Below are 12139 nucleotides of genomic sequence, written 5' to 3' on the forward strand. Positions count from 1 at the left end.
TCCATGTACACGGCTTTTCCTAGGATGAGAAAGGAGGGAGGAAGAGAGTGGAGAGAGAAGAAGGAAAAACAGCATCAAATGAGGAGAAACAGAGGTGAACTTTGACCTCCACTGCCACCCTCTCCCTTATCTTTGTTGTCGCGGTGACCACTGTGTTACTTTCTCTATGATTGCTTCAATACATGTCTATCCAAATAGAACTATTTTAAGAGAAAAGAAGTTGATTACACGAACTACACTTATCATAATTACATTCCTAAAGTAGGTTCCCTGAGTTATAAAAATTTGATTCCAAAAAGTATGCTTAAACATGGTTTTATTTCTAATAATAGAATCAAAGAAAGAGTGTCCTGACAATATTAATTTAACTTTGTTTTTCAAGCTTTCTGTTAACTTAATGAGGAAAAACTCTTGTGATTTGGAGAGTGAAATCCCCCATGATTTTTTTTTTTAATAAGGTCTTTTGATTCAACAGAACTTCAAAGACAAGCTGGTAAAGATGCAAATTAATTTAATGGATAAGCCTCCAAAGGGCTGATTAGGAGCTAGTTATTGACACTTCTTTAGCCACTTGTAAGACACATCCAATAACCAGGGTTAACTGGAAACATAGAGACAGTAGGTTATTTTGCAAGACTCTCAAAAATAAAAAGAGAGTGTAAGTGGTCACATTTTTCTTAACATAGTCATTTTGAACAATGCGCTAATAATTAAACCTTTCTGTCCTAAAAATATAGGCATAGTACCAATGCTAAGGCAGTGTTAATCAAATATGCGTCCCGGAAACTGGCAGCACTTCCTTTGATAAGCTATTGCAGGTGCTTTACAAGTCAAAAGGCATCCTCTTGATATTGTTAAATTTAATTGCCTTTTACAAAAGGTAATTGTTCTCTGTCATTTTGCATGAAATTAGGACTTAATTTCATGGTTTAAATTTATTAAAACCTGTACATTATATATAATTATATATGTACATATAATAATACATATAAGATTATATGTGTATATGTATAATAAATATATGCAAATATATGCATACATTTAAAACACATTTAAAATTATGAAAAAGATCTCTGCCAATAATTACAATAAAAGTCTTAGAGTCTAAGGTATTTAATCTCAAATACCTACCATCTAATACAATGAATTACCTATTTGATTATTACTTGAAAATTTAACACCAGTGCATTTTTGAATTATTGTAATTTATGATGAGCTTCATGTTGGCATATTACTTTCAGTTAATATGATTCTTTCTATTCTTATGAGGCAACTTAAAAAAAAAAACTTTTATGTCTTTTCAAAGCCAGTCTTAAATCTTTCTTTCAATTGTTCCAAAGTATTATTAAATTACTACTTAGCTTTGGATAATATATCATGAGAAGACGGAAAGAAATTTGTGAGCTTGTAAATATAATTTTTCATGATGTTCTATAAGCCTGATTATCTTTCCTTTTCCTTCACTGATGTGAGTGATCAATTTTTCTTTTGCTTCCATGTTGATATCGCTTAATTACACAGTGGTACTAATCTTTTTAATGTTTATGCTTATAACGAGAATAAAAATTATGCCCAATAGGGCCTGGGCCTTGCTTGCTCAGCAAAAGCCCCCAGGCCCATTGAAACCATGTGTCCTTCTGGCTCCCTTCTGGGCAGGCAGCCCAGTTACCGGGATTTGTAACCATCTGGGCCTGGCCAGCCCAGATCCTCCCTTATCCCATGAGAAGAACATCACGTCTTACAGGGACACAGAGCCCCTCCACGTGAGCTACTGTTCTGGGAACGCTGGTTGTACCAAGGACAGCCCTTTGGCAAGCATGCAGCCTTTGTTCCTCCGCCCACTTAAGCCAGCTTCTCTTGGGGGGCGATTGCGGGTGCACGCTTCCATCCAGCCAACCACCACTGGACCCTCTCCCGTAAGTAGGACCCAATAAACCTACATGTCTTGTTCGCAGTCTCCAGGTTGTTCCTTCGGTCTCTCAGCACGATACCCCACTGGCTGGGCTTGCGGCCTTACACCCCGTTTGCATTGTTGGGCATGGTAAAAAAGAATGGGCAAGGGAAATTTGAATTTGATGCAGTTTGGCCATGCTTTAGGCCTTATCCTCCATTGTGTCCTCCCCTGTTCACATCCTCTGTCATTCTCTCCTCTGGGGAGCAACACAATTAACCACCTCTCTCACTATATACTTCCTTGATTTTCATTTTCTCAAAGCTAAGTACATTAAAACTTACCTCTTTGTCATATATATATAAAATATAATGTACATGTGTGCAGTGTATACACTGCACACAAAAATCTGTTTATACAATTTAGAGAAACAGATACAACAAAAATAAACATAAATCTGCATACTAACCACCTGCTCCCCACTAAAAAACCCAAAAGACTACTAGTATTGTAGAATTCCCTGTGCTTGCTTCCATTATCTCATCCCGTCTCTACCATCCTAGAGTTAAAACCGATCCGAAAGTCAGTGAATCATTCCTTGATATTCTTTTCGAATATTTCTGTTATCTATAAATGTTTCCTTAAAGTATACATTGCTCCGTTTTCCAGGTTTTTAATTCTATTTTAATGTAAACATAGGTGTATATTCTGTGATTTGCTTCTTCTACTTACCACTAAAATGTTGTAATGCAACTATGTCAGTTTATATAGCTGTGGTTGATTTCTTCTCACTGGTGTTTTGTTTAGTGATTGGTTCCAATTTTTCACCCCTCCCTGCGTCCACGCCCTTGCTGAGGCCTCATCATGGACAAGTATATTTCCCTGTCTGTTGAATTTGGGCTTGACCATGACATGTTGACATATTTTGGCCTTGAATTAAACAAAATCTTAAAATACGTGGCGTTGGCTTTGCAGAACTAGTTGAGGTCAAAATCATCACAACTTTTTGTTAAGAATTTTAAAAGAATTATGGTGATAACTTCTTATCATTTCAACTGGAAGTGGACTTCAAGAAAGGTTAGGAGAATAGACCTACAGAAGCCTGATGTGTTCAAAGTGTTTCTACTTGACTCTAGAGAGAGAGGTACCTCTTAAGAAGAATTGTGCATGTGACTTTTGGCACATTAACTTGATTAGAATCAAATATTTAGAAAGCCTAAAATGTTTTTAGAGAGAGCCATATTGGCAAAAGCATTAATAACCTGAACTAAAGGGAGTGAGACTCTATGTGATATAAGAGGACATCTGAGCCCCCAACTTTCTATGGGCAGAGTGCAGGATATGCAAAAACACATATATTCCAAAGTCCTCTTGAGAAATAGCAAAGATGGATAATAAAAAAAAGAAAGAAACTTCCAAGGAGCAGAGCCAAGAACAGAGGCAAGAGCTGTGCAGAAAAATGGTCAGAGAAGACAATCCCAGGTTGTAGAATGTGAGCCTAAACCAGGTTCTCTTCCTGTTGTAACTGAACAGACTTGCATTTACCCAGTGGGAATTCAGAATTTCTAAGGACTAAAGACTGTCACATGTTTTCCATTGTTCTCTTTTTACTGGGAGTGTTTATTATGGTTTTCCTGTCAAGCTGTCACTGTTTGGTGGTGGAATCTTGGTTGCGTGCAGAGAAGATAACCTTTTAGTTCACGAGTCTTTGGATCAAGAGCAACTTCAATCAGACCTGTGGACCTAATGTATTAACGAGATCTCAGTGTCGGGATTGGATGAGGCTTTCAGGGTCCTAAAATGAGAGTGAGTGCATTTTGCATGTGGGAGGGTTATGAATAATTGTGACCAAGAGGGGAGACTAAGGTAAATTGAACTATTGGCCATGATTCCTTATCTCTCGCACCTACAAGCTTGGCATTACCTCAGGCTGGGGGAATTGGTGGGGTGTGCTTCCTGAAACCTTGACTTTGGGCTTGGTTGTATGATTTGCTGGGGCAAGTCAGATGTGACAGAAGTGCAAGTGCCAGTTCCAAGCCTAGGCCTGCGAAGAACTTCACTTTTTTCAACTTGTCCTCATGTACTTCTGCCATCACGAATATTGCTGCTGCTCCTGCAGTCTGGGCTCCGAAAGAGACGTGAGACAGCTAGACTTGGACCTTGAAGAAGGGCGTCCCAGTCAAGCCCAGCCTAGGTCAGCCGACTCCTAGCCCATCCACAAAGAGCCTTCCCATTGATCTGTGAGAAATAATTGCTTTTTCTTGTATTCCACTGAGAAGCTTGTTCTGTTGAAGAGTTAACTGATTCAGAAGGGTAGTATATTATTTGATAAACATAGGATAATTTTATATCCTTAATAGACTGATGGGCATTTAGGTTATTTCCAGTTTGGGCAGTTGTTAGGTTGTTGATCCTCAACATTAAACTTCTAATTCTACACCTTGCTTTCTGATTCTGGGGTTGGAACTTCTGCAAGTCACATTTTCACTTTGCCAGCTGATGGCCTGTTAGGTTCCATAAATATGAGGTGTTGTAGGGAGATTACAAGGCTGGAGGAGGAGGCAAGGTCTTGCTTTTTCCTATTTGCTTCCTGCTTCTTTTTTCTGCTTCCTTTGAGGATCATCCTAGCAAACATCTTCATCTCAGCAACAGAAGTTCTTCCCACAGCTATAGTTCAATCTGCTTTGTAGTTTTACTGAAATTCACGAAATCTTCTTGTGTCCCCTCAGACAGAGCAGCACCGATGACTGGCGCTTCCCACTCAGAGGTCCAGATCCAAGCCCACCACTCCCTCCCCAGAGGCCTCAGCCATGTTTCAGCTCTGCAGGCCCTTCTCTCCAAGCTTTGAGTTTTTATGCTTTCAATCTTTTCCATTTTGTCCCATTAGTCCTAGAGTTGTTAGCTGCTTCCTGCAGTTTCTACCTTTGTGATAACTTCCTGTTTTCTTTCTGCATTTTCTGACACCTACTGAACAAATTTATGTCTAGTTAGTAATTTTTGATATTTCATTCTCTCTGTTAAAATAATTGGAGTAATTTCCATATCCTGATTGAATCCTCACCATTTTTTTGAAGATGGCTATAAACATTTTTGAGCATTACTCTCAAGGCTTATGTTTAGGAGTTTCTGCAGCATATACCCCTAACAGTGGAATTGGCTCATAGGCTATTCATATGTTTAACCACGAGGCAATTCCCACTCTCTCTACAGTGTGGTTATGTTAATTTACACTTCCAACAACAGTAAACAAGAGTTCCCAGTACTCGACATTCCCATCAACACTGGTAGTCTGACGCTTTTTTCTCCTTCCCATAGTTGTGAAATTATATCTCATTGTCACTTTAATATGCATTCTTTAGATTACGAATGAGTTTGAACATCTTTAGATGTGTATAAAACTATTTTATGCTTTAGCGGTGGTACTTGAAATTAAGAGATGGTAAGTTCATGAGAATCACATCTTTGCTCAAATCACCCCACGCCAAGTTCAGCATTACAGTAGAAGTGTCATTATAAAGGGTGAGTGATTTCCCTAGATTTTCACGTAATGTAGCAAATGTAGGTTCAAGGCTGCTGTCAAAGGGATGGTGGACAAAAATGAAGCAATTGTTGAAAAGAAGACTCTAACGTGGATCAAATAAGAATTAAAAAGGAAACTCCCCCCATTTCCCACAAATGTAAAAGTACAGAGACCTATGAAAGGCAGGAGATAAGCTGCCTCATGACAGTTTAAAACACTCCCCATTTTAAACCCACTGGCAGTGTCTCAAGAGCCAATATCTCCTGGAAAATTGAGGCTATTGTCTTGCTCTTGGCTGTTTTAACTAAACATCTGCCCCTCTATCTAATGTTTTGAGAGAAAGCATGTATGCCTCAGTGTGCATATGACCCCTATTAAAGGAAATTCAGAAATGGGTTAGCATTGAAATTAAATTTCTTGAATATTGAGATAATGTAGCCAGAATCATGATATCAATACCTCTCCATCTAATTTATTCCACACGATTAGATTTTGTGCAAATCTTACAAAGGTAAAACACTTTATCTCTCTTCAAATCAGTGAAGGGTGGGCATTAATTACATATAGACATCATCAGTACTGGGGACATGGACACTAGCACCAGGAAATCTCCAAATCTACCTATGTCCTCTATCCATGTAATACTCTTTGCAATCAAAGTACAGAGCATGAACGTGTGGCCCATATGTGCTTGAGACAAGAGTTTGCCTGCGCAGAAAAATCAGTTCTTACTTGTAACACAATTTTTAAAAATGTACTAGAAACAAAACGCACAGAGCCTTTGGAGGTTTGCTATGTGTTCAGATGCCAGCCTTTTGGTAAACTATTCACAAATTTTCTTTGAGATGAAAGTCATGTTGTAGGAACTAAGAAACATTCATTTTTGAACAGGTGGTTAAGCTACCCAGGAGAGATTTTAACTTTCCTCACAGTGACAAGAAATACTCTAATGAAAAAGAAACACATTGCTAGCTCTGAAGCTAACAGTGACAAAGTAAAATTAAATCAGACATTCTATTTTGATAAGGAGTTGTTAATTGTGACATGATATCTCATTTTCCAAGGTTTATATTCTATAACTGATGCAAATTTGGAGGTAGTAAGCCTGGATTTCAAGAGCGATTTCATCTCAGAAATGCAGCAATATCATTTCTTTCACTGTGTTGGACTCACGTTTTGAATCCAGATATTCACTGTGCAGTGTTTTCTCTTGCATCCTCCTTTTCCTTCTAACTCACACCTTTGGGACGCTCGCTTGTATCCTGTTCGTCCTATGATTTACCGTGGTTCTCTTTCTTTTCTAACTGACAAACAGATATGACAATAACTCCCCTATTCTTCTGGGGAAATCTGTGACAGAAGTGTGCAATTGGGCAGAAACTGTCAGAACAGCTTTTATCAAAACCGGCAATTCTTTATTTAACACAAATGACATCCAATTAACTTTGCACTTGTAGTGTGAGTGCTGGATGATCTCAGGATTTTCCATTGCTTTCTCCTGACAGAGTTAAGATCCCCTCTCAAATAGCAGCTTTGGAATTTTTCCCTCATTAGAAAACCAACGTACAAAATTCAGAGTACTTTCGGCCAATTATGCTTCAAGGATTTTAAGTCAACCTGATATTAAACTTGGGCTAAAAAGTGTGCGTGCTTTTTCTCCTGGTCAGTTTAACTATATGGTGCCCACGTTTAATTTTGATTTCCATTTTTCAAACTAAAATGTGCCCAAAGTAGCTTGTCTTTTCCTTTTGTTTCTTTTGGATCCAAGTTGATATGTGCTCTTCAGAACTTTGGTTGGGAAAGAATAAAAAACTGACATAGAATGTGATTAAATTAGCTGACTACTAAGGTGCTGGGTCTAATTGATACAAATGTATAACATAGAAAGAAGTACAAGTTTAACATAATATGACATAGCTTTGTCATAGAGCCACGGATACCCCGTGTGTGCAAAACAGAGACTTATGTCTCTGTACCTCTAGTATTTGTGCGTCTGTGATTGTATGCATACACACAAATAAATACTGTATATATACACTGTCTATAGGTGTGTATAGTGACTTTTTCTTATACACACTATTTATATTTTATAAAGTACCTCCATACATTTATATCTTATCCTCTGAATAATCTTGTAAAGTAGGTACGCCTATCCTAATGCTTACTTTATAAATGAGCAAACAGAGTTGCAACTAATTTAAGTGACTTTCAAGAAATGTCTTAACCCCAAGCCCATTCTTTCTCCTTGTCCACCTCTCTAAAATATCATGATCTTTCTTAAAGGTATTATTCATCTGCAACAATCTCTTCCTTAGACAAAGAAGGATAATGTGCAAAAATTGACATACTGTACTATTCATAATTCCTTAGGAAAGTTAGGGGTTAAAATAATTATTTAAATAACAGTGAGAGAGAGCATGTCTTATGAAAGATATCTGCTCTAATTGGATGCTGAGCTTATTTTGATAGAAGAGAATGCATTTTGAAGTAATTTCCCATCTGATTGAAAACTATTTTAAGAGAGGAAGTGTCAGGCTGTTGCATATTTCAGTACTTTTTATTCTTTCATTAATTAGAGTTCAGATAAATATTGCTTTTTAGGTTATTAGTCATCTTCAAGAACGTTTTTATTAAATATCATTCTTAATATAATTTACTTTAATTGCTTATTGATGCCTGGGTTTACTATCATTGAGAATAGATATGCGAAATATGGAGTATTGTAAGATTCTCCCTATGAACTGAAGCTATGTCGCTTTAACAACATATAGCACCAATAAATAATTCAATTATAATTAATCAATTGTTTTAATAAAAACCATTGCTATCTAAATGATCTATGAGTTTTTAGGAGAATACACAATTACTAATTAGATTAGTGCAGTATTTGTATGCACAGTACTTTTCCCATCAGGTAAATAATATTCTTTTGCATTCATTCTGTGGTTTTGACCATATGGACATACAGTTAGCATTGAAATAGTATTATATAAAAAATTTATTACTTAAAGGGCAATTTTTCTAAAAAAATCATATTTTTCTCTATTATGTTTTATTTTTTCATTAAAACTCTGAGTTTAAATTTTATTTAAATTCATAGCAGTTTAAATTCATTATTTTCAAGTAAGGCATAGAAAAGTGGTCATTCTGGTGCAAAATGTATATATGACTAAAAAAACAGAGAACCCAGATCCACATATCTTCAATTTGTCTGCTCCTCAGATGTTTTAGTTTGGTGACCAATTTATTTTAGAAGTTTGAATTCAGAATAATAATTCTTTAGCTGTGGATGATAGTGACTTCACTGAGACAATGAATTATAGAAAATAATATATTCTGCATCTCTGAAGCCATGCCTGAGATTCAGTGCTACCCTAATGTATAATACCAAAGATAAAGTCTGCTTGTGAATAGCTCATTTAGTTACTACTTACGGTTTTTACAAAAGTAATTGATGACGTACAAAACACAGTGAAACATCCTCTAATCCTTTCCCCAAACAGTTCAAAATCTGATGGGAAATTACTTCCAAAATGCATCCTCTTTGATTAAAATACCAAAGCAGTACTTGAGATTCAACACTTCTTTTATCCTTAATCTCACAGACATTTTTACATAAAAGTGGCCCAGATAAATTTGGGCTGTAGACACAGCGTGATGCTCTTAACCACATCAGCGTCTGTTAAAGTCATATAATTGCAAAGGCAGAAATGTTATGATATTCAAAGGAAGACCCTGGTGGAACCAAGATTAGGGATCCATCAAAACCAGTTGGACCCTTTTCATCATTACTGGGGAAAAAACAGAGAAATGGAGGAAAGAAGAAGAATTGAATAACATTTGTGTATGTAGTTTTCCTTGCTTTGATTTTCTTTTGGGGGGGAATAATGACTACTTGAATTGAGAATTTAACGAAAATTTTTATTTCAGCACAGTTTGACACACCTGGGGTACAACCTTTTCTTAATGTTTTCTTTCTACTTTGTTACTAGCTGCTACATTAAACAAACGGGTGTTTAGAGAACTTTGCCCCTACTGAGCAAGTTCTCTGTGAGACTTGCCTTAGTTCTCTAATTCCTACTGCTCTATATTCTGCATTGTTTACTCTTTAAGCAATTTTATTGATTATAAAAGTAAATTATCATAAATTTTGCTTTGTTGATGACAGGGAAAAATAAATAAGAAAAAAATTTAAAATTCCACCTCTATTATCACTAAATGAAGTTAATATTTGCTAAATTGTGTTATACTTAAGTATTTTTCTTGCAACTTATACTTTTACTTATGTTTCTGCAAATATCAGCTGGGATTTTTTTTTTTTAGTAGTAAATGACAGTATCCAAATCTCATTAAGAATCAGAAAAAAAAAGAAAAGAACAGAACTTTTAAAAGCTACCTGAAAATTTACAGAATCAATTGTTACAGAGATAAGAAAAAAGGAATAAAAAACAGGAACAAAAATATTTAATAATTAGGGTGCCAGTGCCAGTATGAAAAACCTATAATGTCTTATTCCACTCTTGCTTCATTATGTTCAAAGTTCCACACCTCTGGAGAAAGAGTTTAATTGGCTGAATCTAGGTCACATGGCTTCATCTTGACTCCCCCAGGAATCCAGAGTTGCAAGGACCCCAGATGCTTCCTAAGGCTTGGCTGGATAACTTTCATACTTCTTTCACAAGACTAGATGTTTAAAATCACTAGATGTGATTTTTAAGTTTTTAATCAGAGTTCACTCCGACTATGGATAAAACAACTGAGATCTTCTGTGTATCTTCAGCCATAGTTAAAATTCAATGGTTTTCTAATATGTGAGTTCAGAGATACTGCCCACAAGAAAGTGAGAAACAAAAAATTGTGCAAAGAAAAAAAAGGCAGGCACTTGTACAACAGGAGGACATACAGTAGCATAGCTCTTCACTTGGTTTGGTTTTGTAATTTTATTTAGCATTAAAGTTTTAGTATTTCTCTGTGTTAGTAAATATTCTTTGGAATCAGTTCAATGATTATACACTGCTATGTTACAAGTGTACCAGTTGCTCTATATTGCTGCTTTTTTTGTTTGCTTGCGTATTTCAAAAGCGCCCTACATGAATGTCAGAAAATTGAAAACTTGAAAAGAAAAATCACATACAGTCATATGTTGCTTCATGATGGGGATATGTTCTGAGAATGCATTGGTAGGCTATTTCGTCATGCAAACACCACAGAGTATATTTACACAAACCTAGATGATATAACCTGTTACACACCTAGGCTATATGGTACTAATCTAATGAGACCACCATCATATGTGTAGTCTCTTGTTGACTGAAATGTCATTATGTGCCACATGACGGTATTTCTTTTTCTTTATCCTAAGTTAGATAACCCCCCATTTAAATTCTTACTGGAATTGGCATATATCGTTACATTGATATATACCTCACTCTCATTTGATTATAATTACAATTATCTGACAATCAATGACATATTAGAACTAATTAAATATATTCTAGAACGATTGGGCTTTAGGGATTAAAGTCATGTCTGAAGTGAAAATGAAGAACTGGAGGGGCAAATTCAACATAAAGTAAGTTAATAATGTGATTCTAGAAATTAGACCCACTCAAAAATCAAAGAAACACAGATTTACTTACTTCTTTTGGTGAGTGTCCAAGGAAATATAATACCTTTGATGAAAGCTGCATGGCCCTGGCATACACTTATTTAAAAATACAATGAGAGAATTTCTGCTTCTAGGATAATGCGGTAGGCATACATTCCCTATATCTCTCTTTAATTACAACTAGGGACTCTCAACATATATAAAACAAACATAAGAAGATTCTAAATGGTGGAGAACAGAAGGCATATCAGCTCTGATCCTTGGTATCCAAGGAACAGCATAGTGCTAAGTTCCCTAGACTTCTTTTTGCATCATATATTCCACACTTGGAATGGGAGCTTACAAAGAAGCCCCCCAAAAATCCTGCTCTTTCTAGCCTAAGGACCAAGTAAAGGGTAGCCTTTACTTTAATTGACTGAATCTAGGTCACATGGCTTCATCTTGACTCCCCCAGGAATCCAGAGTTGCAAGGACCCCAGATGCTTACAAAGGACAAAACTAACCTCTCTACTCCAGGCAAACATCACAGACAAGACTGTGGGTCGAACCTCAGGCAGGTCAGCAAAGATTGAATGGGAAGCCTAGACTTTCATGTTTGCTAATCTGTAACAAACCCCTCCAACTTTTGGGAGGTATCAGAGAGAGCAGAGTTGGGATCCAGGGCTTTCATCCCCACCAGGCACTAATGAGGCCACATCTCGTGGTGTCAGCAGAGACTGGATGGATATATTGGACTTCCACCCCAACCTGCAGTAGTGAGGCACTCTACCCTCTCTGCTAGAGTAGTATCAGATTTGTCCTAGTTGAATAATAAAGATTTACACCATTGCCCAGTTGTTAAGAGGTTATTGAATCCCCCCACCCCCTACCCCCATGGTGTCACTGGTGACCAGAGGGGAAATAATGTTATTCTTACCCTTTTGAGTCAGAGAGGTATCATTGGAGATCTAGTGGGGAGCTGGAACAGCCACTCCTATCCAGCAGTAATGAAGATTCCCCCTCTTTGAATGTCAAAGAGGCAACATGAGGAATCCAGTTTTCTACTAAAAGAGCAGTTCAGAGGATATAAGCTAAAACAAAAGGTTTAAATAAGATCTAGTGTCTTGTAATATTCCAGATA

At 36.7% G+C, this 12139-nt stretch overlaps 1 long non-coding RNA gene across 1 annotated transcript in view; it reads left to right on the top strand.

Moving 5' to 3' along the window:
* The first annotated feature begins 1702 nt into the window (after positions 1-1702).
* LOC139081812 (uncharacterized) overlaps positions 1703-12139 on the top strand; it is a 75276-nt gene continuing 64839 nt past the window's right edge. The window contains exon 1 of the long non-coding RNA XR_011537165.1: positions 1703-1916. This is a non-coding gene — a long non-coding RNA (uncharacterized lncRNA). The remainder of the gene's footprint in view (positions 1917-12139) is intronic.

The sequence above is a fragment of the Equus przewalskii genome, chromosome 2 (assembly GCF_037783145.1).
Source record: "Equus przewalskii isolate Varuska chromosome 2, EquPr2, whole genome shotgun sequence".
Classification (NCBI taxonomy): domain Eukaryota; kingdom Metazoa; phylum Chordata; class Mammalia; order Perissodactyla; family Equidae; genus Equus; species Equus przewalskii.